The sequence below is a fragment of the Lissotriton vulgaris genome, chromosome 5, assembly GCF_964263255.1.
Source record: "Lissotriton vulgaris chromosome 5, aLisVul1.2, whole genome shotgun sequence".
Classification (NCBI taxonomy): Eukaryota; Metazoa; Chordata; class Amphibia; order Caudata; family Salamandridae; genus Lissotriton; species Lissotriton vulgaris.
In genome coordinates this window covers 1,401,472,803-1,401,497,489 of record NC_141693.1, presented here as the reverse complement: position 1 = coordinate 1,401,497,489, position 24,687 = coordinate 1,401,472,803, and the positions used below count along the sequence as shown (strand labels likewise).

Below are 24,687 nucleotides of genomic sequence, written 5' to 3'. Positions count from 1 at the left end.
TTGCACACATCCCAGGTCCTGTTTTGATATTAGAGAAACATCTGTATAAATGTGTAATTAAACTGAAACACACCTTCTCTGCTACAGCTCTCTATTAGACTCTCACACATCAGTCACATGAAGAGGCAATGTCAGTCAATGGGATTACATAGAATCAGTGTGGGAACTCTCTGAGAAATGATTGGAAACACTCTTTGCAAGATAGCTATACTTCTATCAGGGGGAGACACTGAAAGGCTGGGGCACTGGGTCACTCTACATTTAGATAAATTCATTTTTGAGACCAGTTGGGGCTTAGACGCAACAGGTGGCATGTCTTGCTGGCAGTAACAACGTCGACAGGAAAGAGCTCAGAGAGGTTGATGACGATCATATTACCTTGTCCAGCAATAATTTCAAATGCGGCAAGAGGTCTGCTGGACACTGAATAAACTTCCTTACATGCTAACAGATTTTCCCTCTAGTTTTGTTGATAACATCTGATGCAATAGGTGTTTCACACTCTGTGTTAGTGTATTTATTAGAAAATGTGATGGCTGTTCCCCCACCCTCTTTTTATGCTTAGTCGCCGGCTCCACATGCAGTATGTTACTATTATTGAATTTCAGGATGGTCTGTATTGTTGATACATGGTGTACCTGGTTGGGAGAGATCAGGATTAAGCAGAATGTTCCTCCGTCCACCTATATGGGCCTCTCCTTAGACTTGGTTTCCTTGGCAAATACTCCTTACAATAGTTGTCTTTTTTGGTGCTGTGGTACTGGCAGCCTTATGCTAACTCATTTTCAAGTGCAGACGTTAGAGAGGTAGCCCGGCCCAGCTTCTTCCGGGCTCTGGCTAGCGCATTGAAAGTGCGTATGTTAGAAGGGTGGCCCAGCCCTTCCCAGCCTCTTCTAGGCTATGACTGGCGCAGATAGGGCTGGTCGTGCCCTGGGCTTGACCCCGGCCTATGCTGTGGTATTAGAGGATGCAATAGATAGCGCTCAGCTGTTGCTTATGCCTTCAGTCTCCTAGTGGCACAGTGTTGACCGGTGCTTTGTAGTCTCTTCCCAATCAAAACTCTATCACCAAGTGTGTTGCAGTGTCAGGGAATGCAGTATACAGTTCTCAACTGTTTCTCCAGCCTTCAGTCTCCACCTTCTGGTGGCACACCATCCCATTGGGCCTTGTAGTCTAGCCACAAACTCTACAGCAAGTGTATCCCATGTAAAATTATGAGTTTAAGTTAGAACTAAAAACAAACAATAGTTGAGGAAGAAGAGACCACATGAGGAAGATGACACAACCGGACTCCAGGACAAGTTGCAGAGGGGGAAAAGACTGTACAGATGGGCACTGATAGACATCAGAAGAATGAAAAGTAATGCATTCTATCATATATGGTACACAGCAGTTTCCTGTTTTCATTTAAACATTTTACGCAGGAGCGTCCAATTTTCAGTTGTGCTTTGTAACAATGACTTCTCACAACATTTGTTTATGTCATAACCTGCAGGTTCAATAACTAGTTAATTGTACAGTCATGAGAGCCAGCAGCCCAACGTTAAATGGCCATTTGAGTTATATTTGTCATAACTCAGCGCAGCAACCAAAGTTTAAGTGCTGTTTTAAATGAGAGGAAGAGGATGGTACTGAAGAAATAGAGGGGCAGATTTACAACTTCTGGTGCATCATGGATGCGTCGCATTTACAATGCAGTGCAACATGGTGCAAGTAGGAGCAGATGCGTGACGCATCTTGTTGCGTACGGGCGGCGCATTGCTGGGGTCGCGTCGCAAGCATGACGCAACTCCTGCAATACACAGGGGCTGCCCATACTTAACGTGGTGCGTCACTCCTTACGCCTATTTCAAGCAGGCATAAGGATTTGATGCAGCAGCGTTGTAAAACTGACTCAGTGAAATCTTGTAGATTTCACGGCGTCAGTTTTACGGGGCTTTCCTGCAAGGGAACGCCCACCCTGCGATAGAATGCCCAACTCAAACCTGACGCAGGTTTCATATGGCGCAGAGATTTACAACGTGACGCATCTGCCTGGATGCGTCACGTTGTAAATAAGTTGCAACGTGGTGCATGGTTTACGCCGCCGCTTCGTCACAAAAGTGACGCAACGACGGCATAAATGTGTCACAAGGGGCTCGTAAATCTGCCCAAGAGTGTCGAGTCTGGGCATGAACAACATACGAGTAACAGTAGTATAACAGTACTATAGCTACTAAATGCTTTTGCTATCTTTCAAGAACTGACACTCTTTCAGGTTGCATAAAGCCACACGCTCCTTTTCAACATAGTAGAAACACATCTACATAATATATTACATACATTTTGCACAAGAAAAATATCTTTCAAGTACAAAATACTTTTCTCAAACTATTATTTGATTACTTTATTTCGACAACAAGTCAATGTTACTTTAACACTTTTCTAATTTTGTATGTATGCTGTACATAGCAGCATATTTGTGTATTATTAATCATTTTTATTTAAAAGTTATTTCAAAATTCTTTGCACCTACATGAAAGAGGCATAGTGTTTTGTCATAATATTTTTTGTAGTAATGTTTGTGGCAATATTAATTTGCAAACACATATGAATTCACTTTTAAACATATAACATACTCTTAATGTAAAGTAGAAAATATTAACAAAGACACTAATTGGGTTGCGTTACTCTTTTAAAAAAGTCTAGTATATTTACAGCTTTGAAATATAAAAATTCAATAAGTTATAATGACTTTGCACCAATTACTGTAACCTTGTCTGAATTTGCACCAGCACAAAACATTGATAAATGTGTTTCTAAATTACTAAGATGATAAAATGTAAAAAATAAACCACCAAGGAAAGCAAAATGCTTACGTTTCATAATTTCATTTTGCTTAAAGGACCATATTAAAACAGACCTCCAGACAATACATGAAAACAAACAGAGCTTCCTCAGTTGAGAGCCTATAATCACAGCTTGCCAAATATCATCCAAAATAAAGTCTAGAAATGTTTATCTAGATGTTACATAACAGTAAAAATATAAAACATGAATATATATCACATATTTTGTTAATACAGCTTGAGTTGTGTTGGTGCCCTTAAGGTCAGCGGTGTCAATTCCTTCAATGCCACCGATATGACTTTGTCAAATAAAAGCAGCCTTCTTAGCTACTGGGAGTTTTTAGGCAACAATCAGATATTTTTCTGTTTTGTCAACTCAGAAATCATAATCTAATTTTTCTCCTCAGTAAATGTAGGCTTTTTCTGGTAGTCCCTTACGTCCCCCACACCCTCATTGCTGGCATCTCCTTGTTAGGCAGGTGACTGAGAGTGGGCCATGCTCCTGATTTGAATCCAAATACCAAGCTGTGATGTTATGCTTCTCTCTGTATTTCTCCTCTGTTTCTTTAAGTTACACGTCACTGGATTCCATGTGAACCTTCTCGATTCCAGAATGTAGATTAGTCGAGAGTCAGTTGACTCTGGGCGTTCGTGGCTGAGGTTTTAATAAACCTACGCTTAAGTACATTTGTTTCCTGTTTGCTTATTTATTTATTGAACAACACCACATAAATTGGCGACGAGGATGGGAAGATTAGAAAAACCTCAACACAGATGAAGAAGATAAGAAGCTGAGCCTTCTACCTACGTCTCTCCTCCAGCGGCCGTTGAAAACAAGTGAAGTGTTGTCTTCCCAGCGGCAGTATTTTGTTAAATAAATGGTGAGGAGTAAGGCGGGAGGTTCATTTATTTAAGATCGGGAGGATTTACTAAGATAAAAGGGCTTTTGCGCGAGCTGAAATTAGCGTTGTGAGCGCTAGAGGAATTCAAGCTTGTCAGCGCGTTCTTTGCTGCGTGTCAATTCCTTACTGCGTGTCAATGACGCATGGCGTTCCTTCTCTGCGTGTCAGTGACTAAACACGCATTGTGACGTCTTCAAAGGCTCTGCGCAACAGAGTCGGTGTCTTCACAGCGTTTCAGGCTAATCAGCTTGTGCTTCAGTGACGTTGCTTGATTAATGGCATTGTGACGTCTTCAAATCCTCTGCGCAACAGAGTCTGTATCTTCACAGCGTTTCAGACAAAATCAGCTTGTGCTTCAGTGATGTTACTGGATTAATGACTGAGGCTTTTATCTGGAAAAGAGTTTAAAAAACATGCTATCTTCATTCCAGATTAATATGAATCATTTTGATACATAAATGTTATATATTTGAACCACTGAGAAAGGGGTCAAAAGGAAAAGTTATTAAGTCAATTTCACAAGAAATAAATAAAAAAACTATATATAACTTTCCCAAATGTATTAAAAAATTCTGAGTTTACATATTTTAAAATTGAATAAGAAATACTTGGAAAATGCAGAATGTCATGCAACCAGCTTTTTTCTTGACCAGTCCTGGTGAACCAAATGTTAAATGGAAAAAATTGAAGAAAATCTTTGCAAATTATGCAAGATTTTGTGGAACTAATTTAAGTGCTGAGCGAAAGCATTCGTTACTTTTGCATTGTTTGGGAGGTCAAGAGGTTTTAGAACATTTACCTGAACTAAGTGTAGCAGAACAAAGAAATCTAAATGAATATGAAATTGCTATTGTTCAACTTGATCGGCATTATCTACCAAGACTGAGTACCATAATGGAAAGGCATCATTTTGATTTAAGAGAACAGAAGAAAGATGAGACTGTAGAAGAATATGTTTCTGTTTTAAGAAAATTAGCATCATCGTGTAATTTTGGTCAAACTTTAGATGAGAGAATAAGAGACCAATTTGTTTTGAGATGTGCTCATGATAACATAAGAAAGGAATTGTGGTTGAAAGATGAACCACCTCTGGATGAAGTTTTGGTCATTACAAAGCAGGTGGAACATATGACTAAATGTGTTGAAGAATTAAAAGGTGAAAAGGAGAAGACATCTACGGTAGAAACCAAAAGCGAAACTAAGGCAGAAGAAGTCGTTTGTCAAGTTAAACAAAAAACTAATCCCAATCTTGAGAAGAAAAATTCTATGCAATATGTTCCTAATTCTAATTCTGGGAATACATTTTCTTGTTTTAGATGTGGACAATTTAGTCATTTAGCTAATTCTTCGAATTGTCGATCTTTATGCAACACTTGTGGGAAAAGAGGACATTTTTTGAAATTCTGTAGGACAAAAATGTTCACGGGTGAAAGTTCAAATAAGAAATGGTATCAACCACAAGTGAAAACTGTGACTTCTCAAGTCAATTGTGAGAAAGTAGATCATCCCTCTCATTTGGTTTCTGTTGAAAATGTGATGATTAATTTTAAATTTGATTCTTGCTCACATATTACTATGATTGATGAGGAAATGTTTATAAAGAGTTATAAGAAAAAAGTTAAATTGTTCAAATGTGATGTTGCTCCTTTAGGTTATGGTGATAAACCCATCAAAATGTTGGGTTACTTTTTAGCGAAGCTTGAATTGGGTAGTCGCATAACGGTGGGGAAAGTTTATGTGACAAAGAAAGGTGATTCCTTGTTGAGTTGGTTACATCAGCGTGATCTTGGTGTTCAACTCAATCCTAATCCTTTTCCTCAAGTTATAGTTCAAGAGATAGGTGGTGTTTCGAATTTGTTTTCTGAAAAATTCCCCAATGTTTTTAAAGAAAGTTTAGGTTGTTTGAAGGGATACAAACATCACATTAGGCTAAAGGAGCAAGCTGTTCCTGTTGTAGCGAAGGTAAGAAGAATTCCTCTGTCTCAGCAGGCCAGTGTACAAAAGGAAATTGAAAAACTAATTAAAAATGGAATTATTGAATCAGTTGAGGCCACGGAATTGTTGGCCCCAGTAGTCGTTACTAAAAAAACGAATAACGAGATTCGTTTATGCATTGATTTACGTGCTTTAAACAAAGAGGTGGTTGTAGATCATTTTCCCCTTCCTAACATTGATGAGATGGTTGGTACATTAGAGGGTGCAAAATTCTTCACCACATTAGATTTGGCTTCCGCCTATCACCAGGTGGAGTTAGATGAAGTTTCTCAAGATTTGACTGCCTTTATTACACCCATGGGTACATTTAAGTTTAGGAGGATGCCTTTTGGCCTCGTATCGGCACCCTCTGTATTTCAACGTATTATGTCCAGCTTACTGAAAGGACTTAAGGGGGTAAAATGCTATCAGGATGATCTTTTAATTTATGGAAAGAACATTCAGGAGCATAATTCTCGGGTGTGTGCAGTCTTGGAACGATTGAGTGTGGCAGGTATGTCTTTAAAAAAGGAGAAATGTAAATTTGGTTTGGAAGAAGTAAATTATCTTGGTCATCGCATCACGTGTCAAGGGTTTTTTCCAAAAAGAGAATTAGTTGACACCATTGATAAGGTTAAGGAGCCTGTTAACAAAGATGAATTACTTTCGTTTCTTGGTATGGTAGAATTTTATGGGAAGTTCATTACGAACTTTGCGGACAAATCATTCAATCTGAGGAAATTGACAGCAAAAAATGTTGCGTATGTATGGTCGTCTGACTGCAAGAAAGAGTTTGAATGTATTAAGAATGAGTTAAAAAAAGCTCCTTCTCTTCATGCTTTTGTACCTGGTCTTCCCACTTACATGTTTACTGATGCAAGTGAAAAGGGTCTTGGTTCTGTTCTACTTCAGAAGAATGAGGGAAAATAAGTTTTGATTTGTTGTTCTTCTAGGTGTCTCAGAGGGTCTGAATTAAATTATTCTGTAATTGAAAGAGAGTCTTTGGCTATTTATTGGGCTCTAAGGAAATTAAAGAATTTGATTTGGGGTACTAAGGTGATTGTGTTTTCTGACCATAAGCCTTTGAAAGAAGTGTTTTTAAAGAAAGGTTTGGATTCTATTTCTTCAAGGATTAGGAGATGGATTATTTCTTTACAGGAATTTGATTTTGAAGTTCAATATGTTCCGGGTGTGGCGAACAAATCCGCTGATTGTTTGTCAAGACTAGTTGGTAGTGAGTCCTGTGATGAGGAGGACATGTGTGATATGGAGGAGGTTATCAATGTGTGTGAGGTCACTGATGGTGCTGTGGAAGAAGGTGTTTGGAAAAGTGAATTGGAGAAGGATGATGAGATGATTTCTGTAATTAATTCTTTGAAGGGAAATGTGTGTTTGAATAAACCTTGGGCACTTGTGGCTGATGAACTCTCTGTCACGGATGGTATGCTGACCCGTGGTACTAAATTAGTTCCTCCTTTGGGTATTCGGAAAAAGCTGTTGTCAAATGTTCATAGTGGTCATTTGGGTATTGTAAAAACAAAGGAGATGATGCATTTGCAGTTTTGGTGGCCAAATATGGATTTAGAAGTAGAGAGGTTGGTCAGGGAGTGTGTTGAATGTTGTGCGAGTGACAAGATTTTAAAAACTAGACAGATGCCTCTGGTGTGTAGATCTTTACCTAGTTATCCTTGGGATGAAGTTGCTATTGATATTCTTGGTCCTCTTAGTGGTGTGTCTGATACTCAGTATTTGATTGTTCTTATTGATTTGTATTCCAGATGGATTGAGGTGACTTCGGTTAGAGACATTACCTCCAGCTCTGTCATTAAGTTTTTGGAAGATATATTTAAAAGGGAGAGCTTTCCTAATAGTCTTTTGTCCGATTGTGGTCCTCAGTTTTGTTCTGGTTTGTTTTCTGATTTTTTGAAAAAATGTGGTGTTGTACACATAAGATGTTCCCTATATCATCCTGAGACAAATGGTGCTGTTGAGAGGGTGAACAAAACACTCAACGAGTCTATACAATTGGCTAGGTCCAACGGTTTGAACTGGATGGTTGCTCTTCAAGAAAGGATAAATGCCTATCGTTTTTTTCCTCATTCCTCTACTGGAAGATCTCCTTTTGAATCGTTTAAGGTTAGGATACCCAATACTTTGTGGTGTCCTGGTTGGATGAAACTGAATAATGGTTTGGTTGATAATAGTATAGGTGAATGGAGAGAAAGGGAGTTGAATAAGCAGATGTTGAGAAAGGTTTATTTTGATGACAAAAAATGTGTACGTTATCAAGAGATTAACGTGGGTGATCTTGTTAAAATAAAAGCGCCTGTGGGATGTAAGTTATGGTCTAAATATACAAATGTAAGACCAGTCATTAAGGTTTTCAAGAATGCTATTAAAACACAGGATGGGAGGATTTGGAATAAGAGTTGTGTTGTACTGGTTAAATCTAAATCTAATTCTTTTGTTTCTGATTTGTCAAATGAAAATGATTCTTTCAATGCCATCAATTTCCCTGCAGCTGACTCTTCCACTTCTTGTACTCCCCGTAAGAGGAGCATGAGGTTATGTAGTGCTCCTATGTACATGAAAGATTATGTTTAATTGTTTCCTTATGCTTTCCATTCTCATTTGTGTTTTATTGAGAAGGAAGATGTGTGATGTTATGATTCTCTCTGTATTTCTCCTTTGTTTCTTTAAGCTACACGTCTCTGGATTCCATGTGAACCTTCTCGATTCCAGAATGTAGATTAATCGAGAGTCAGTTGACTCTGAGTGTTCGTGGCTGAGGTTTTAATAAACCTACGCTTAAGTACATTTGTTTCCTGTTTGCTTATTTATTTATTGAACAACACCACACAAGCCTCCAAGCACACTGAGCCTCCGACCCTACAGGGTTGCCTCAAAAACAATGGGCATGGAGCAGCCCATCAGACACCTTCATGGCAAACAAACAATGAGACCCAATTCTGAGACAGAACATTTATTCAAAAGGCATGGCAGCATGGGTTTCTGTATCTTTACGCATTTCGGCGTTAGCCTTGCTCACAGGTGGAAATGATGTACGCAAAGTGCATCGTGCATGCTGATTTATTCTAAAAGTCACATGATCAGTATTTAAAAAATGCATATCCCAAAATGCATCATACTGTTATCGTTGTAATGTCCCATGGAATCATAATAGATCCTGTTCTCTTTTTGGTGTTCTTAAATTGTACATAGTATCTGCATTCGGTTGTGGCAAATTATTTACACAGTCATGTGCCTTAAGCCATATCTTTGATGCAAAGCGCTCACATTCTTTGTCAGTCTCTGGACAATGCCCGTCTCTCAGAATGGTTAGAGGGAGCAGTCGCCTCCTCCGACTCCCTTCCTGTGTCAGTCATCTTTCGCTGCTACAGGCATCTCCTTGTTAGGCAGGTGACTGAGAGTGGGTCATGCTCCTGATTTGAATCAAATACCAATCCTCCAAAGACACAGAACCTCCGACCCTACAGGGCGACCTAAAAAAACAATGGGCATGGAGAAGCCCATCAAACACCTTCACGGCAAACAAACACTGAGGCCCATTTCTGAGAGTGAACATTTATTCCAAAGGCATGGCAGCTATATAAATCAATATGTCCCCACTTCAAAAACGCACTCCACCGCGGATCTGGTAAAAGCAAAATGCATTTTAAATTCAGAATTCTTTATTTGCCTTTTGCGTTTCGGAGCACAGCTCCTTGATCACAGGCTGCCAGGGTGCAAGTAGACATACTCAAAGCCAAAACTTCTCAGCACATTTCAATTGACCTTTAGTAGGTTTTACAGGTGAGTTAACTTGTGTTCGTGCTGGGAAATGTATTCCATTTCAGACAGTGTTCTATCTCTTGTAGACTCTGCGCTGCAACACTGAATATGCATTTTAAAATTACCCACCAGTGGGCCTCCAAATGATAAATGCTCCATAATTTGTGCTGATTTACTGTCCCAACCAGCTCTGGATTTCCAGGCTTTCATGGCCCCAACTTGGGGGTGGTGGAGTCTTCACGGCCGGACTGCCGTTCTGTTACATGTCCCTGATTTCACATATGAGGTACTGAAGCAAAGGGCCTCTTTTGTGGACAGCAAGAAACATCTACGTCTACTGGGAATTACATTTTGTTATTCCCGGCTAGATTGAGGTTGACCTTTGGAAATGATGTACAGATTGGATAGATCAAATTTCTTAATGGAAAGAACATCTTTCCCTGAAAAAACTGCAACAAGGCTGCCGACTGACCCTAAGGGAAGCAAAGGGCACACAGTGAACTGCTCGGTAGCAGTCGCAGGTACTTTACGAGAGTCAGCACGTTGTGGAAGGGGTGGCTGCCTTAAGTAAAGGGGACTCTGCTCTTCCGCCTGTCAATGAGGAGGGAGAATGCATGATTCAAACTCTGACTAAACATCAATCTCATCTTTGAATCTACTTAATCCTTGCCAAAGAACACTCCAGGGACTTCAGACGAGTTAATCTAAAAGTTTTGCTATCAGCTATGCATCAGTATGAGTTCTGTATTAACAACAATTCTGTAGGGCTGGTTCATTTGTGTAGCAGGGTTAAAATACTGGGTGACTAATTTCATGTGTGGCCCAATTTCGAGGGGATTATGCTGTATGTTTCTTGCAGAGATGGTGTGTTGTGGTGCTGGGCAGGACCTAACAGGTGCCCCGCCCCAAATTGTTGTGCATGTAAGGCATGCACGTAAGTTGGAATGTTTTCGACTAGCTTGTATGGGGAGTCGCTTGCTTCTGGTACTGGGAATGAAGAACTGGGTACATTGTAAGTGTTTAGGGGCTTAGATAAGGTTATCCCTGCCTGCAGATCTTGGATACTATAGACAGTAAGTAGGGCTCCTGTCTTCAGAAATGGAATGATCCCTTCCCTTGATACCTTCATATGGCTTGTCCCATGAAGCATAACTTCATCTCTTAGAATATCCAAGGTCTTAATAATATGGCTAAGAGATATAACGTTTACTCCTACTTTAAAGGCAGGTAGCACATATAGCCCTATTACAGGAGACTCATCTTAGTAAGTCTGAGGTATTGGCCCTGGGTCTTTGCCAGAGGAGTTTTGTTATGGATAAGTCCCGATTCCACAAAACTTGTAAGATTATAGACCTGGAAGGTAGATATGTGTTTATTACAGGGAGACTGGTGAGTCGTGATCTAACAATAGTCAAAATCTATGCTCTCAATTGTGACCAAGGATTTTTTTTATGGAGCTTTCAAGTGTTTTGGCTCCATACCTGACTTCGACCATATTATTGGGTGGTGACTTTTTTATATTTGTATTTATTTATTTATTAAGGAGTTTGATATAACGATAGCCTGACCCGAAGTTATCGGAGCGCTTCACAACAGTTTTTGAGCAAGATTCATACAATAAGCAGTATTCTACATATAAGTTCGGCAGTCCAAGTTTGCTGAGAAGCATTGAGGTAGTACGTGAGTCCTGAGATAACCTCATAGAGTGCACGTTGTCTTCGGGTTGATACAATAAAGCAGGGTTCTACATAATAGGTTTGGAAATCCAAGTGTTCTGAGCAGCATTGAGATAACCTCATAGAGTGCACATTGTCTTGGGGTTGATACATTAAAGCCGGATTCTACATAATAGGTTCGGAAATCCAGGTATGCTGAGCAGCATTGAGGTAGTCCGTGAGTCCTGAGATAACCTCATAGAGTGCACAATGTCTTAGGGTTGAACCAATAAAGGGGGGGAGCAGTTGGTGGTCAAATAGCAGGGAGGAGGAAAAACTTTAATTGTGTTGCTGACCCTGCACTTGATCGTTCCCATCCACATTTAGGGGGTTCCCCGGTTACCTGGGTGGTGTGCATCTTCTCAGACTGGCAATGTCATTGGGGATTGGTAAATTCTTGGAGACCGCTTCACCCTGTAGCCCAAAACTACTTGTTTTTTTGTGGCATGCACAAGCTTCATATTCATCTTGATACCTTTCTGTGCACTTAACCTGTGCATGGATCGGTACATGGTGTAGAATATTTGTGCCGCTCAGCGTCAGATCATAACCCAGTGTTACTCTCTCTGAAATCGGAGCATGAGCATGCACACCTCCCTTATTGGTGACTACGGGTGGAGTCATTGAATGATCTGGTCGTTCAAAAAAATATTGGTGAAGCCATTAGGGACCATTTTGTAGTAAATGTTAGGTCTGCTTCTTCGCATGCGCACTCGCAAGATGTACAACGTAGTGTTTTTTTTAACACCTTAAGTGCTGCGCCCGTGCAACGGCCGACGGGACCAATACCTCGGGAGTGCTGCGGTCGGCCATTGGACGTTCCAACTGCACCTGCGCAATGGAATGTCCAGCACTGGAGCTGGACGTTCCATAGCTGCTAAGGTGTTAATGAAGGATGCGAGAGGAGCAGGAAGGAGAGCGGCCAGCCAGGGGAGGCGGCAGGAATGCAAGTAAGTGCTTTCTTTTATTGTTTTTAAAGAATTTCAGAGGGGAGGGGAGGTGCGGCTAACTCCGCTCCACCACGAAGGTGGAGTTTTGTCTACCTTCGTGTTCTCAACGGATCTTGAAGTGGGCAAATCTTCGCAAACTCCGCTGGCGGAGCGGAGTTACCCGCAGATGATTAATTACAAGGAGTATCTGACTCATTCACATGCGGAGCATCATAGAGCAGCAAAGCAGGTACCTTGTTAGTGTGATTTGTCAACCCGAAAAATACAGGCACCATGAATTTAGAGACTGAATAAGACTCGGTGCACCTTTATATAGCCAATCTGCCACTAATTCTAAATTCCGAGACTAATATTAATCTCTCTATGCTCCACCAGAAAAAATACCCCCTCAGGCCATTGAAGACTTCCTGACACTGTACATCTTCTGGCACTCCCGCAGGTAGATGAAGATGAGGTTGGAGGTGATATTACAAATGAGAAAATAAGAGCTTCCATCAAAAACATGGCTTCCAATTAGGTTCCTGGAGCTTATGGCCTGCCAGTGGAGTTCTTTGCTTCTTATGGAACACATTGGCTACGACATAAGTAGAACTCTACTCTACGTAAATCGAGCCTGTTTCCTGCATCCACATGCAAAGGTTCAGTTATTTCATTATTGAAACCAGGTTACCCTTCCACAGATGTCTGAGCTTATCGGCCTTTGACCATGCTTCACATGGATTACAAAATACTTAGTAGAATTCTGGCATCTCGTCTCCTGCCCCCCTTGCCTTCTTTGATTCACATGGATCAAACTGAATGTATTCCTTGGTGCAATACTGCACTTAATATCCTTATACTTCTTTCACTTATGAATGAGGATTTTTAAGATAAGGAGACAGCAGCTGTTATAGCAGTAGATATAGAGAAGGACTTTGACAGTCTGAGTTGGGACTTCCCATGTCAAGTAATAGCTCCTATGGGGTTGGGACCTAGGTTCATAAGCTGGGTTTGACTTCTTTATGCGGGGCCAACAACGCAGGTTTATACTGACAGAACAATCTCTGCATTACATGTAGTGGGACGAGGTACTTGACAGGGGTGTCCACTTTCCCCCTTACTGTATACAATTTCAATGGAACCTTTGGCCAGCATTTCTCATGCAGGGGGATTTTGCTATGGGTTGGAAGTTTGTGGGTATCGCACTATGTTGCATTATATGCTGATGATATGCTATTGTTTCTCAGAAATGTTGGAATTGACCTGCCTGGCACAATAGATTTGCTTGAACGTTGAGGCGCTGTCTCAGGTCTACACATTAGGTCATACCTGTAACCCTACATGTCTAAAATATTTATGAGTTAATATATATCATAACCACCAGGATTTATTGGATGATAATGATGGGGCAGCAATTGGAGCGTTTAGACAGATTATACATTTTCGGTTGACATTGCCTTTATCTGTGGCCTGTAGAATAGCGGTGTCCAAGATGGTGGTGCTTTCTAGACTTCTTCATGCTTTCTCTACCTTGTCATTACTAGTGCCTCGATGGCTGTTCCGAGAACTGGAATCACTACTTTTGGAATTAATTTGGAGGACTGGTAGGGGTACAGCGTCACTAGCTAAGTTGAAGCATCCTGTAGTGGAAGGTTGGTTGGCTGCAACAGACTTTGAAGCATATTACCTAGCGGCGCTACTGCAGTTGTTCAACCTGGCTCAACCAGTGGATATAATGTAAATTGTATCCAGATGAAGGAGTTGTTGGTGCACCTCCTGACTTGATGGACTTATTGCGGGTCCTCTTGCCTCCCCAGAGGTGGCTGTATACAGCTTCTCAAGAGCTTATGGTGGCACAGTGGTGTTGGCAGTGTTGCTTGCAGAGAACTTGATTTCCAAAACCCTATTTGCTTGCCAGATCTGCCACTTAGGTGTTTGAAGACAGTGGCCTGTGAGGGTGCTTCGGGTGGGATTACAGGATGGACTGCTTATGGATTAAATCGCATTCGAAATCTGTAACAGGATAGAGAATTGCATTCATTTGCAGACTCGGTAGAAGATTTTGGCGCTCCTTGTGGCAACTCCTGAAGCACCGAGCAATAGTAGTCGCTATTAGGAATCACTGGGGAAATGAAGACTTGGAACCAGCAACGCACAAAGTCTATCATCTGCTCTGTACAATGACAAATCATGTTAAAGCAGTCACGTCATTGTGCCGTTCCATACGTGCAAACATTTTAACTTCCGTCTCAGATCTGAAAGTTACATGGGAGGTGGACCTAGAGATGCAGATTACTGGACTGATTGGGAGAAGATCCTAGCTAACATACCCACTGTTTCCCAAAATGCCAGATCAAAATTAATTATTTTTTTATTTTTTCCATCGAACCCACCTGACACCTGGTAAGATCAATAGGATCTATGCTCCTGCAGCATGCCCAAGATGCAGAGAAAACAGTGCAGAATTGTTCCATATGGTTTGGTCCTACCCATTTTTGACTGGCTATTGGGAGGCTGTGGTGGACTATATCAATGATGTCACACAAAGGGATATCTCTTGCTCACCTCCGACTTGTATCCTTGGGGTTTGCCTCACCTTAAAAGGCAAAAAACACTACTAGATGTATTGATTTTGCATTGATTCTTGCAAAAAGAGAAATGACAATGCATAGTAAATCTTCTCTTGGACCTCGAGTGCTTAGATTGAGAGGTGAGCTAGTTAAATAGGCTGGACTGGAGAGTACTATATTGTTTTGTGAGTTGAAAAAAGGTTGAGAGAAAATTGATCGCGAAAGAGCTTGGGAACAATTGGTTGATAACCTTTGAGCTCAGGATGTAGTCTCTGGTCTCTGGTGCATCTGATCGCTCTCAGACTTTGCAGGAGGATTCTGAGGGAGGAAATAATTGAATTTTTTGAAAATTGGTTTGGGTGTGGATGGAGCTGAAGGTATGACAGATTGGTAAGGGGTGGCTTTGGGTGGGGGTGTGGTTTTGTTGGTTGTTAATTGCTCACTGCTGAGTTTGGAGGTTGTGCATACATTTGGGCTGTTCGACAATGTATTTCAATGCATAGATTGTTGTATGATTCTGATGTCCAATTTTAACATTTTTTATAAGCCATTCTCTGTGCCTGTAATGCTAAAACGTTGCACTAATGTTTTGCGTATTCTGTACGAGAAAATAATAAAATGTTTTTTAAAATAAACAAACAAGGATGCCAGGTCTAACATGCATTCAGCTTTCTGAGCAAAGTATGGTTTGTGTGGATCCTAATTTTTTGTCATTGGTCTGTGCAATATCCCAGCTGCATTTCATCATTTTATGAGAAAAAAATTCTTAAAGTCTATTAAGAAAACATTCTCATAAACTCAGCATACATGGAAGACATGTTAGACATGTTACAGCAGTTTTTCAGAACTTGTGCCAACACAAGGAGTATATAAGGATGTAGTTGTGAATTTTTCATACTACCACTGGGGAATATGTAGGTTATACTTAATTTCACAGGAAATTACAGATGGATCATCGATAGGGACAGGGGAGAAGAACATGGCCAACACCTTTTCAGTATGAGATGTCCATTGTTTTCCTGAATTTGCAACTTTTTCGCATTGGGTTGTGGATCAGTTCCCTTCTGTGACAAATGTACCTTTTTGCATGGTCACACCGATTATTTGTGGAATGATTCTGCTGGTTTTTCAATTATGTACATTCAGGCACTGCTGTCCATTCCTCCCTGTGTGTGCTCCCCCAAATGATCCCCCCTCTCGGTCTTGGGTTTGGAAGGACATTTTTCATGAAATTCTGAGACCAGTTGATACGCCTCATACCGCTTCTAAAATACAAATCCTGCTACTGACGTCTGCACCATAAAGAGTCCAAATCTGCCTTTACCACATACCCAGGTGTTCCAAAAGTGGGGGGAGATGTTGGAGTAGTATCTGAATGTGCTTTCTTGGCATGAGACACATTGCTAGTTGATTGTTGCTGTACCAGTTTGTTTAAGGATCAGAAAAGGAATGATAAACTTGGGAACAACCTAAAAATGTATTTTCAAAATGAAAGGGTATTCCATATCATACTTTTCTCCAGCTATATTTGAGTACAAGTAGTCAACAGGCATGGCTAATCCACACCATGTGACCACATATGAGGCAGCGTGTTCTTCACAGTGCTTAAAAGATACCAAACGATGCAGAGTGAGCTGAACCACATGCGTAGAGAAACATAACAACAAGGATAGAAACAGCGTTTGCATTTTTTTAATGATTGTTTTAGGTTAATTCAGCATTTAACATAACAATGTGGATTTCAACAACTGTTGAGGGATTTTTAAATTCATCTTGAATTTTCAAGTACATTGTGCTTAAACAGTGTGGTTTGCTGCAGTTTTTGAGGCATTTTTGTGTTAAACTTAGAATTCAGGGTTTACAGTATGTTCAATAACCATTTGTGGTCTGCAACAAACAATAGGTTCAAGTGTGGATTTAAACTGATATTACATACAGATATTTTATAATTTATTTTAACCTTGTTTGGCACTTAAATTGGTGTTGTAGTAAATTATGACTTCATTACATCAATTTGTTCAACCTCATCCGGTTAGAATACTAGCTGCAAAGTGCACGTTTGGTGTCAATGTGGATGGATATTGGCCAATTTGTCTTCAATTGCCATTCCAGGAAGATGCTGAGGTTACGTGGTTTTCGACTTCGCTTCGTATCCCGCCGCCATTTTGTATTTAACCACCATTTTGTGTTGCCTCACTCAGGCAGCACGGCGGACGTGGTGAGTGCGATGCTTTTGCAGCTGCTACGTGTCCTTCCCGTTAAAGAATAACTTCTGCCTATGTTTATAAAACCGATGTCAGGGTCTCCCGAGTTTCGTAAATCCATGTCTAGACTGATTAATCCATGTCTTACTCCACTGTTTGGGTCCCACCATTCTTCTTGAATTTATCTTGTTTAACTGGCCTTCGATATTCTCTTTGTGTGTTCTCTTGTTACATAGACTGTCCTTTGTAGTATTCAAAATGTTCTACCACCTGCAAATTGAATTACGGGCACTAGTGTTGATTAACCTGGAGGGAGGAGAGCACACAGGGTCTGAAAGGAGGGTGTGTTTTAGACATTCGATAACTTGTTTTCGAACTATTCCTATTCGTCAATTTTGTATGTTTTGGGAGTTGGCATTGTAAACTTGTGTACTATAATAGTTTGTGCGCCACAGAATGAAGTGGCAGTCTCCTGAGAACCTACCATTGGTGTACTTACAGGACCACTGAGCTTAGCTGCAGCAAATAAATCTGCTTTTCTATGCCTGTGTCACGTGTCTCTGTCTGCCAAAGCAGGTGAATCCGGATATCTTAGGCATGCCCTGCGCCGCCTGGCCCGTAAGGTCAGGTTCTCCAATTGGCGGCCCAACGTGTGGGCGACTTCAGCGGTAGTAGTTTTGTCTGAAGGTCGTGAGGAGCTTCGGAAGAAAATTTCGGAGGATTTCGCGAACCTGAATGTCAAAGTGGACCGAAGGTCTTTTGAGGCACGGCTACTCCTTCCCGACGGCTGCTGACGACTGCTGCCCTGACTGTCGCCCTGCTTTGGCCCCCTGGTGATGATTAGTATCGCGACACGTTAGACGGACATCTGTTGGCGTGAGAAAACATTTAGTTAAGTATTCGTGGGTAGCGCCCACCTTTTTGTTTTTGTTATTCGATTAGTGCACTAACTGAAGCCAAGGGGTAAGTATGTTTGTATTGTGACTATATTGTCTAAAATCCCTTGACGTTTGTAAGTAGTCCAGTTCGTTACAAAATGCCTGGATTTAGTAAGTTTAAGAAATTTTGTTGTTTTGGTTGTATTAGGGATTCCCGGCTAGAGGATTCGTGTCTGATTTTTCCGGTTGGAACTCCCACTTATGAGCTCTATTCAAAACATGGTTTAGGTCCTATTATTTTTAACGAAACATGGATTCGGCATACTAAAAAAGATGGTGTTTTACGGTGGCCACAAAATGGTACCTTTGAGCCTGCTATATTAGACAATTTAGAAACGATTCTGTTTAAGAGAAAAGCCCGGACGGCAATGTTTGACTCTTTCCGCCTCTGGCGTAAAGAATCTAAACAGAAAGAAATTAGGCAAATGAAGAAAGATAAGAAAGAGCAGGATATTACTATTTTACAGGCTGCCCAACAGTTCAAAAATAACGAAGCTAATCAGATGGTTGAGGTTTCGGAGAGACAGCATCGTATGGCAATAGATAGATGTTATCCTGTGTTATCTACTGCCTCAAAAAGTAAGGGTCCTGACGAAGATCCTTTTGTGTCCCACCTCTTGACGTTACCTCCTCCTTATGTGTCAAGCGCTAATGCACCTCCATTACAACCTGTTGTTAATCCAGCTGTTCTGGTTCCTGCACAGTTGCCTCTTCATGCGATTCCACCTCCACCCCCTTTGCCAACGACTTCTGTACCCCAAACTCCTGTGCCTCAGTTCTCAGTTTCCTTTACCCTCTGTTGCTACTGGTTCTTCTCCTGCTGTACAGAATACGTTGTCTCCTGTTTTATTGTCGGATTCCCCTACAGCTCGACATCGTTTAGTTTCTGGTCTTTTGTCACCTTTTCTTGGATCTCTTTTCTTTTCTCCTGCTTCGTCTCAAAGACAATCTCGTAGTCAGATTCCAGATTTGGAAGAACGGACAAAGCTAGATTCTCTTGCTTGTAATTGGATCACGAGTGGTATACAGTATAGTGTGCGTGATATTTTAGACACCTTTCTGATATGGAAGGCGCCTACGCAGAGGTATGTCTTTAATATTATGTGCAACACTCTTATTAAAGGGTGGGAAGATTTGGATTTGGATTTACCTCCTCAGGGTTTATTTGAAATACAGGATCAATTTGATAAGGGTCTTATTGTGGGTCCTGATGTAGAAAGTGCTGTTCAGAAGCTTGTTACTTTCCGATCTTCCTTCTTCTCTCAAACTCCTCTGAGCCTGATCCTGCGTTTCGTCGTAAAATGGCACAGTATCCCATGCGAGAAGTTCCTCCAATATGAAGGGAGGTGGACGCAAACGCTAATCCAGCTGTCCCCGCTCATTTTCAGCGCATATGGGTACATGATCCTTGGAAAAGATCTGAAGTGTTGGCACTTAAGCAGTCCTTACTGGACCCTCGTAAGAATCCTGCTGGGTGTTATAAAGAATTGTCTCAGACTGTTAACGCGTGTATTATGAATTTGGCAGATATTGATTTGCTTATGGGAAATGTAGTCCCACAAGCTCTATGGGCTAAAATTCGTAGACAAGACCATGATCAAGCTTTAGGTGGTAATTGGGCTGCTATTGCGACCACAGATGCAGGACAAGTAGGTGGTGCCAAACCTGATGATCTGATTACGGAGTTGCCTGGTAGAATAATAGATCTCATGAAAACGATGATGCCTGCGGTACGTGTTAACTGGGATAAGTTAGCAGCGTGCAAACAAAAAGTCAATGAGAGTGTCTCTGATTTCTTTACTCGTTTTGAAGAGACTTTCATCGACCATAGTGGTCAAGATATGAGTACTGAAGGTGGACAGCAATTATTTGTAGAAAAATTAGTTTTTAATTTGATTCCAGACTTATCGCATAAATTGAAACAATCTGAGAGTGCATGGTCTGTTTCCTCACCTGCCCAGATATTGGCTACTGCTCAATATTATGAGAATAGGGATAAGGAAGATAAGGAGAAAGCGAAGAAGAAAACTAAAGACTTAAAAACGAAGGTTCTTCTGCAACAGTCTTATCCTCCTCGTTCTGCTCAGTCCCAATTTCAACAGCCCCCATAGTTTCAGAAGCTTTTGCAAAAACCTGAGTCTCCAGCTCCGCGATTTCCATTGGGTCCTAATCAATGTGCTTACTGTAAAGAGGAAGGTCATTTTAAGATTAGTTGCCCGATTCTGTTACAACGTTATGGCGGATCACAGCCACGGGGTCGTGGAGATTTACGGTCAGTATCCAGAGGTAGAGGGCGTGGTGCATCGTCTCAGGAACGACGTCCCTCTCCCCCTCAGGACTCTGCAAATTATTTTGACCAGCGGAATTCTCAGTCTGCACAGTATTACAATGATGATTATTGCGCAGATGGTGAGAATGCTGATTTCCTCACTTGCTAGAACAGCCATAGACAGAGTAAGGGAGTCGTATCAGTTCCAGTGGATCAGGAGGGACCTTATGTTAATGTTGTAACATTGGGTGTTACAGAACCATTTCTTTTGGATACTGGTGCAATGAGAAGTTCTATTATGCACTCTAAACTCCCTGGGCCACCTTTGTCTGGCTTAACGAATGTTTCGGTAGGATTCTCTGGCGCCCCAGTTAGCAACCCTGTTTCTTGTCCTTTGCCTATTTCCATTGGCCCGTACGATTTAGAAGCCCCACTTCTTTTGACGACAGGTTGCGGAGAGAATTTATTGGGTTTGGATTTATTGAAACGTCTGCATGCCACATTGTATTGCTCACCCTCTGGTGTACATCTTACTTTAGGTGCTAAATTGACTTCTCCAATGTACGTATCTAAAGACCAATTGCCGCTTGAACTACGTTCGCTCCCTGCTACGCTTTGGGCTATGGGTCCGAATGATGTTGGTTTGCTTCACATTCCACCTTATGTGATTACTGTGAAGCCTGATGTTAAGTTACCACGCATTCCACAATATAAAATATCTAATGATGATGAGAGAGCGCTGTTGGCTATTGTTCATGACCTGTTTGAGAAGAGTGTGGTCGAGGAGACCAGAGGAAATGTTTGTAATAGTCCTGTTCTGCCTGTTCTAAAGCGTATTGATCCTTCTCAGCCACCTGTGTATCGTTTTGTGATAGATGTTCGAGAGGTCAACAAAATTGTTGTTCCTCAGTTTCCTGTTGTTCCAGACATTACTGCTTTGCTTACTATGATTCCTGCTTCGGCAGCTTGGTTTTCAGTCATTGATCTCAAAAATGGTTTCTTTAGCATTCCCATTGCTGAGGAAAGTAGGGATCGCTTTGATTTCTCTCTTGGACGCAGAAGTTTTTGATATAAGCGTGCACCTCAGGGCTATTGTGAGAGTCCCTCCATCTATAGTCAAGCTTTGAAGTCTCAGCTTGACACCTTTTCTTTGCCATCAGGTGCTACTCTTATCCAATATGTGGATGATTTGTTAGTGGCTGCCGATTCAGAAGATATCTGTAAGGATGCGACTGTGTTACTTCTGCGACATTTGTCTGATCTACATCACAAAGTGTCGCTTTTTAAGTTGCAATATTGCCAACAAGAGGTTACCTACTTCGGTCATCTCTTGTCGAAGGAGGGAAGGCGATTGACCCCAGAACGTATTCAAGCAATTGCGCAAATGTCTGTACCATCCACACAAAGAGAGGTGCGTGCTTTCTTAGGCATTACCTCTTACTGTAGACAATGGATTTCGAACTTCTCCCTACTAGCGAAACCTTTGTTGGCACTCACTCTGAAAGATACACCCCAACCGTTTCCTTGGACTGATGAATGTCAAAAGAGTTTTTCTGATTTACGTACTGCTTTGTGTTCGGCTCCTGTGTTGGGTACTCCAGATTACAGCAAACCTTTTACACTCTATGTTCATGAAAGAGAAGGTTGTGCATTATCAGTTCTGACACAGCAATTTGGAGGGAGACAAAGGCCATGTGCCTATTTTTCGGCAATGTTAGATCCAGTTGCTAAAGCATTACCCAGTTGCCTTAGAGCAACAGCGGCAGCAGCGATTTCTATTCGTCAATCTGCTGGATTGGTGTTGGATCATACTCTTAATGTTATGGTGGCACACGCAGTAGATACTCTTTTGAATAGGACAAAAACCCAGCACTTAACGAGTGCTCGTTTGTCAGGATATGAGTTGACGTTGTTAGCAAGTCACATACATATCAGGAGATGTAATGTTCTGAATCCAGCAACATTGTTGCCTATTTTGGATGAGAAAAATGTACAAGATCAGCATGATTGTTTTCTTCGTACGGAAGAAGAAACTAAGGGTCGAGTTGATTTGAAAGATATACCTCTTACAGATCCGGACGGGATCCTGTGGGTAGATGGGTCCTGTTTTAAGCTTCCTAAAGGCGAGACGACAGCAGCTTATGTTGTTACAACTTTACATACGATAGTGGAAACTGCACGCATTTCACAGAATTCAGCGCAAGCTGCAGAGTTGATTGCATTGACAAGAGCATGTGTGTTGGCAAAAGGAAAAAGAGTGACTGTTTACACAGATAGCCAATATGCGTTTGGCGTTGCCCATAGTTTCGGCCGTTTGTGGAGAGAGAGAGGATTCTTTACCTCCCGCGGCACTAAAATACAGCATGGTCAGTTGGTGACTGACCTTCTTAAATCACTTACCTTGCCCACTCAAATAGCGATTGTGAAGTGTAGTGCACATCAAAAGATTACTGATGACGTGGGTCGAGGAAATGCATTTGCGGATGAAATAGCGAAAGAAACGGCACGGAATGTTGAGAGTCGAATGTATGTTGCAGGACCGGCAAGTTGGGTCCCAGATGCTGGTATGTGTGAAGACACAGTGAAGAGCGTGAAAATGATTCAGAAAGAAGCAACTGAGAAAGAATTGAGTACGTGGAAAGAAAGTACGGGAATGTTGGATACGATGGGATGTTGGACGGAATTGTCAGAGCATCAGAGATGGTTGTTACCAGATGCGTATGTACTACCTGTGGTCACTATGGCTCATGGACCAGCCCACATTATTTCAAGGGGCATATGTAAACTCCTAGCTCCAGTATGGCAAAATGAGAATATTCCTAAATGTGCAGAAAATGTAGTGAAGCATTGTATTGTTTGCTTGATGCATAATCCGGGAAAGGGAACTCCAACTCCAGCAGGTCACTTTGCTCCCACTACATATCCTTTTGAGGTACTACAAATAGACTACATCCATATGGAGCGTTTCAATAACCTTAAGTATGTCCTGGTGGTGGTTTGTGCCTTTTCCAGATGGATAGAGGCGTAACCCCTAAAGCACAATACTGCTTTGTCCACTGCCAAAATCCTTCCGAAACAGTTTTTCCCGAGGTTTGGTTTGCCGCGCATTGTCTGGACTGACAATGGGAGTGAATTTGTAGGGCAGATTATGCAGAAAGTATGTGTGGGTCTTGGTATACAGAAATTCCATGCGGCAAACCATCCTCAGTCAGCGGGTTTGGTAGAGTGTTATAATGGCACTCTTAAACTTAAGTTAGCAAAGATTCAGACTAGTACAGGCCTTTCCTGGCCTGATGCTTTGCCCTTGGCCCTTCTCTCAACAAGAACGACTGTCCATTCTCGTTTGGGGCTTATCCCATACGAAATAGTTTTTGGGCACCCTGCTAATGTTTGGGGAGTCCCTCGCCCCAAAAAGTATTCAGACATTCTGTATCCATTGTTGGTTGACTATTTGCACGACCTCACCACTAAATTGCGTGTTATTCGTCAACAGGTCGAAAACCCTTTGCCGGAGGCCTCCTCAGATCCAGGACACTCCATACAACCTGGTGACTGGGTGTGTCTGAAAAACTTCCGGAGGAAGGAAAATCTGGAACCTCGTTGGGGGCCGCCGAGACAAGTCCTACCCACCACCCGTACAGCAGTGAAGGTCATTGGAAAACGAAACTGGATCCACGGCGTGCACTGTAAGCGGGTACCATTGCCTTTACCTTACGACCAGTGGGTCCGAGAAGGCGTTGGTGACAGTGAATGTGAGAAGGTACCTAGATTCATACTTTTCAGCAGTGCACGCCTGGATTGGGCTAGTTCCGAGAAAGAGGACGACGACGTTTTACAGGAAGCTGTACCTCCACACCTACGACTAAACACATCGGATCCAGAAATATTGTTCAAGGAGCAAACAATACCTGACAAGACACGATACAACCTGAAGGAAAGGTTGCCTAAGAACAATTAAAGTTGTACTTCATAATTCTTGCCTTGTCTTAAAAAGAAACATTCCTTTTCCACTATCCATCAAGTTGCAGGGTCACGGTAGGAGTCTTAGGCTGTGACCTGAATAGTGACTAGGTCAACAGGACTTGCAGTGTCATAGGACGGCTAACAATCACAGCCAAGTGATTAAGGAAGATTATCGTGAGCAACACCTTTAGAGTAATGGATAGCGCAGGAAAAGAGAATGATGTAAAAACAATGAAGAGAAAGCATTATAAGAAATTATTATTCAGTCGTTGTGGCGTAGCACTATGTATTTCAGTATGTTTATGCAGTTTATTAGCATGTATAGGATGGATTATATACAGTATGCAGCCGACACCTGTCCCTACTTCTACTTCTTTGATTTCCTCTACTACTATTTCTCCACATAAATTTTATGCACTCCTAGACCATGAGCAGATGAGAAGGATGGAATATCTCAACAATGCATCACTTCATCTCAACTCTTGCATCAACATTAGTTGGTTGTTAATACTACTGATTGTTGGGTTTATGGGCTCATACCACATAACTCAGAGAGAGGGATGCCGTATTTAGTCCTTCCATTCTCGTATGAAGGTTCTGCTT

General features: G+C 41.6%; 1 pseudogene; it reads left to right on the top strand.

The window, feature by feature from the left end:
• The first annotated feature begins 6,961 nt into the window (after positions 1–6,961).
• Positions 6,962–24,687, top strand: part of LOC147712659 (WASH complex subunit 1 pseudogene) — a 53,452-nt pseudogene continuing 35,726 nt past the window's right edge.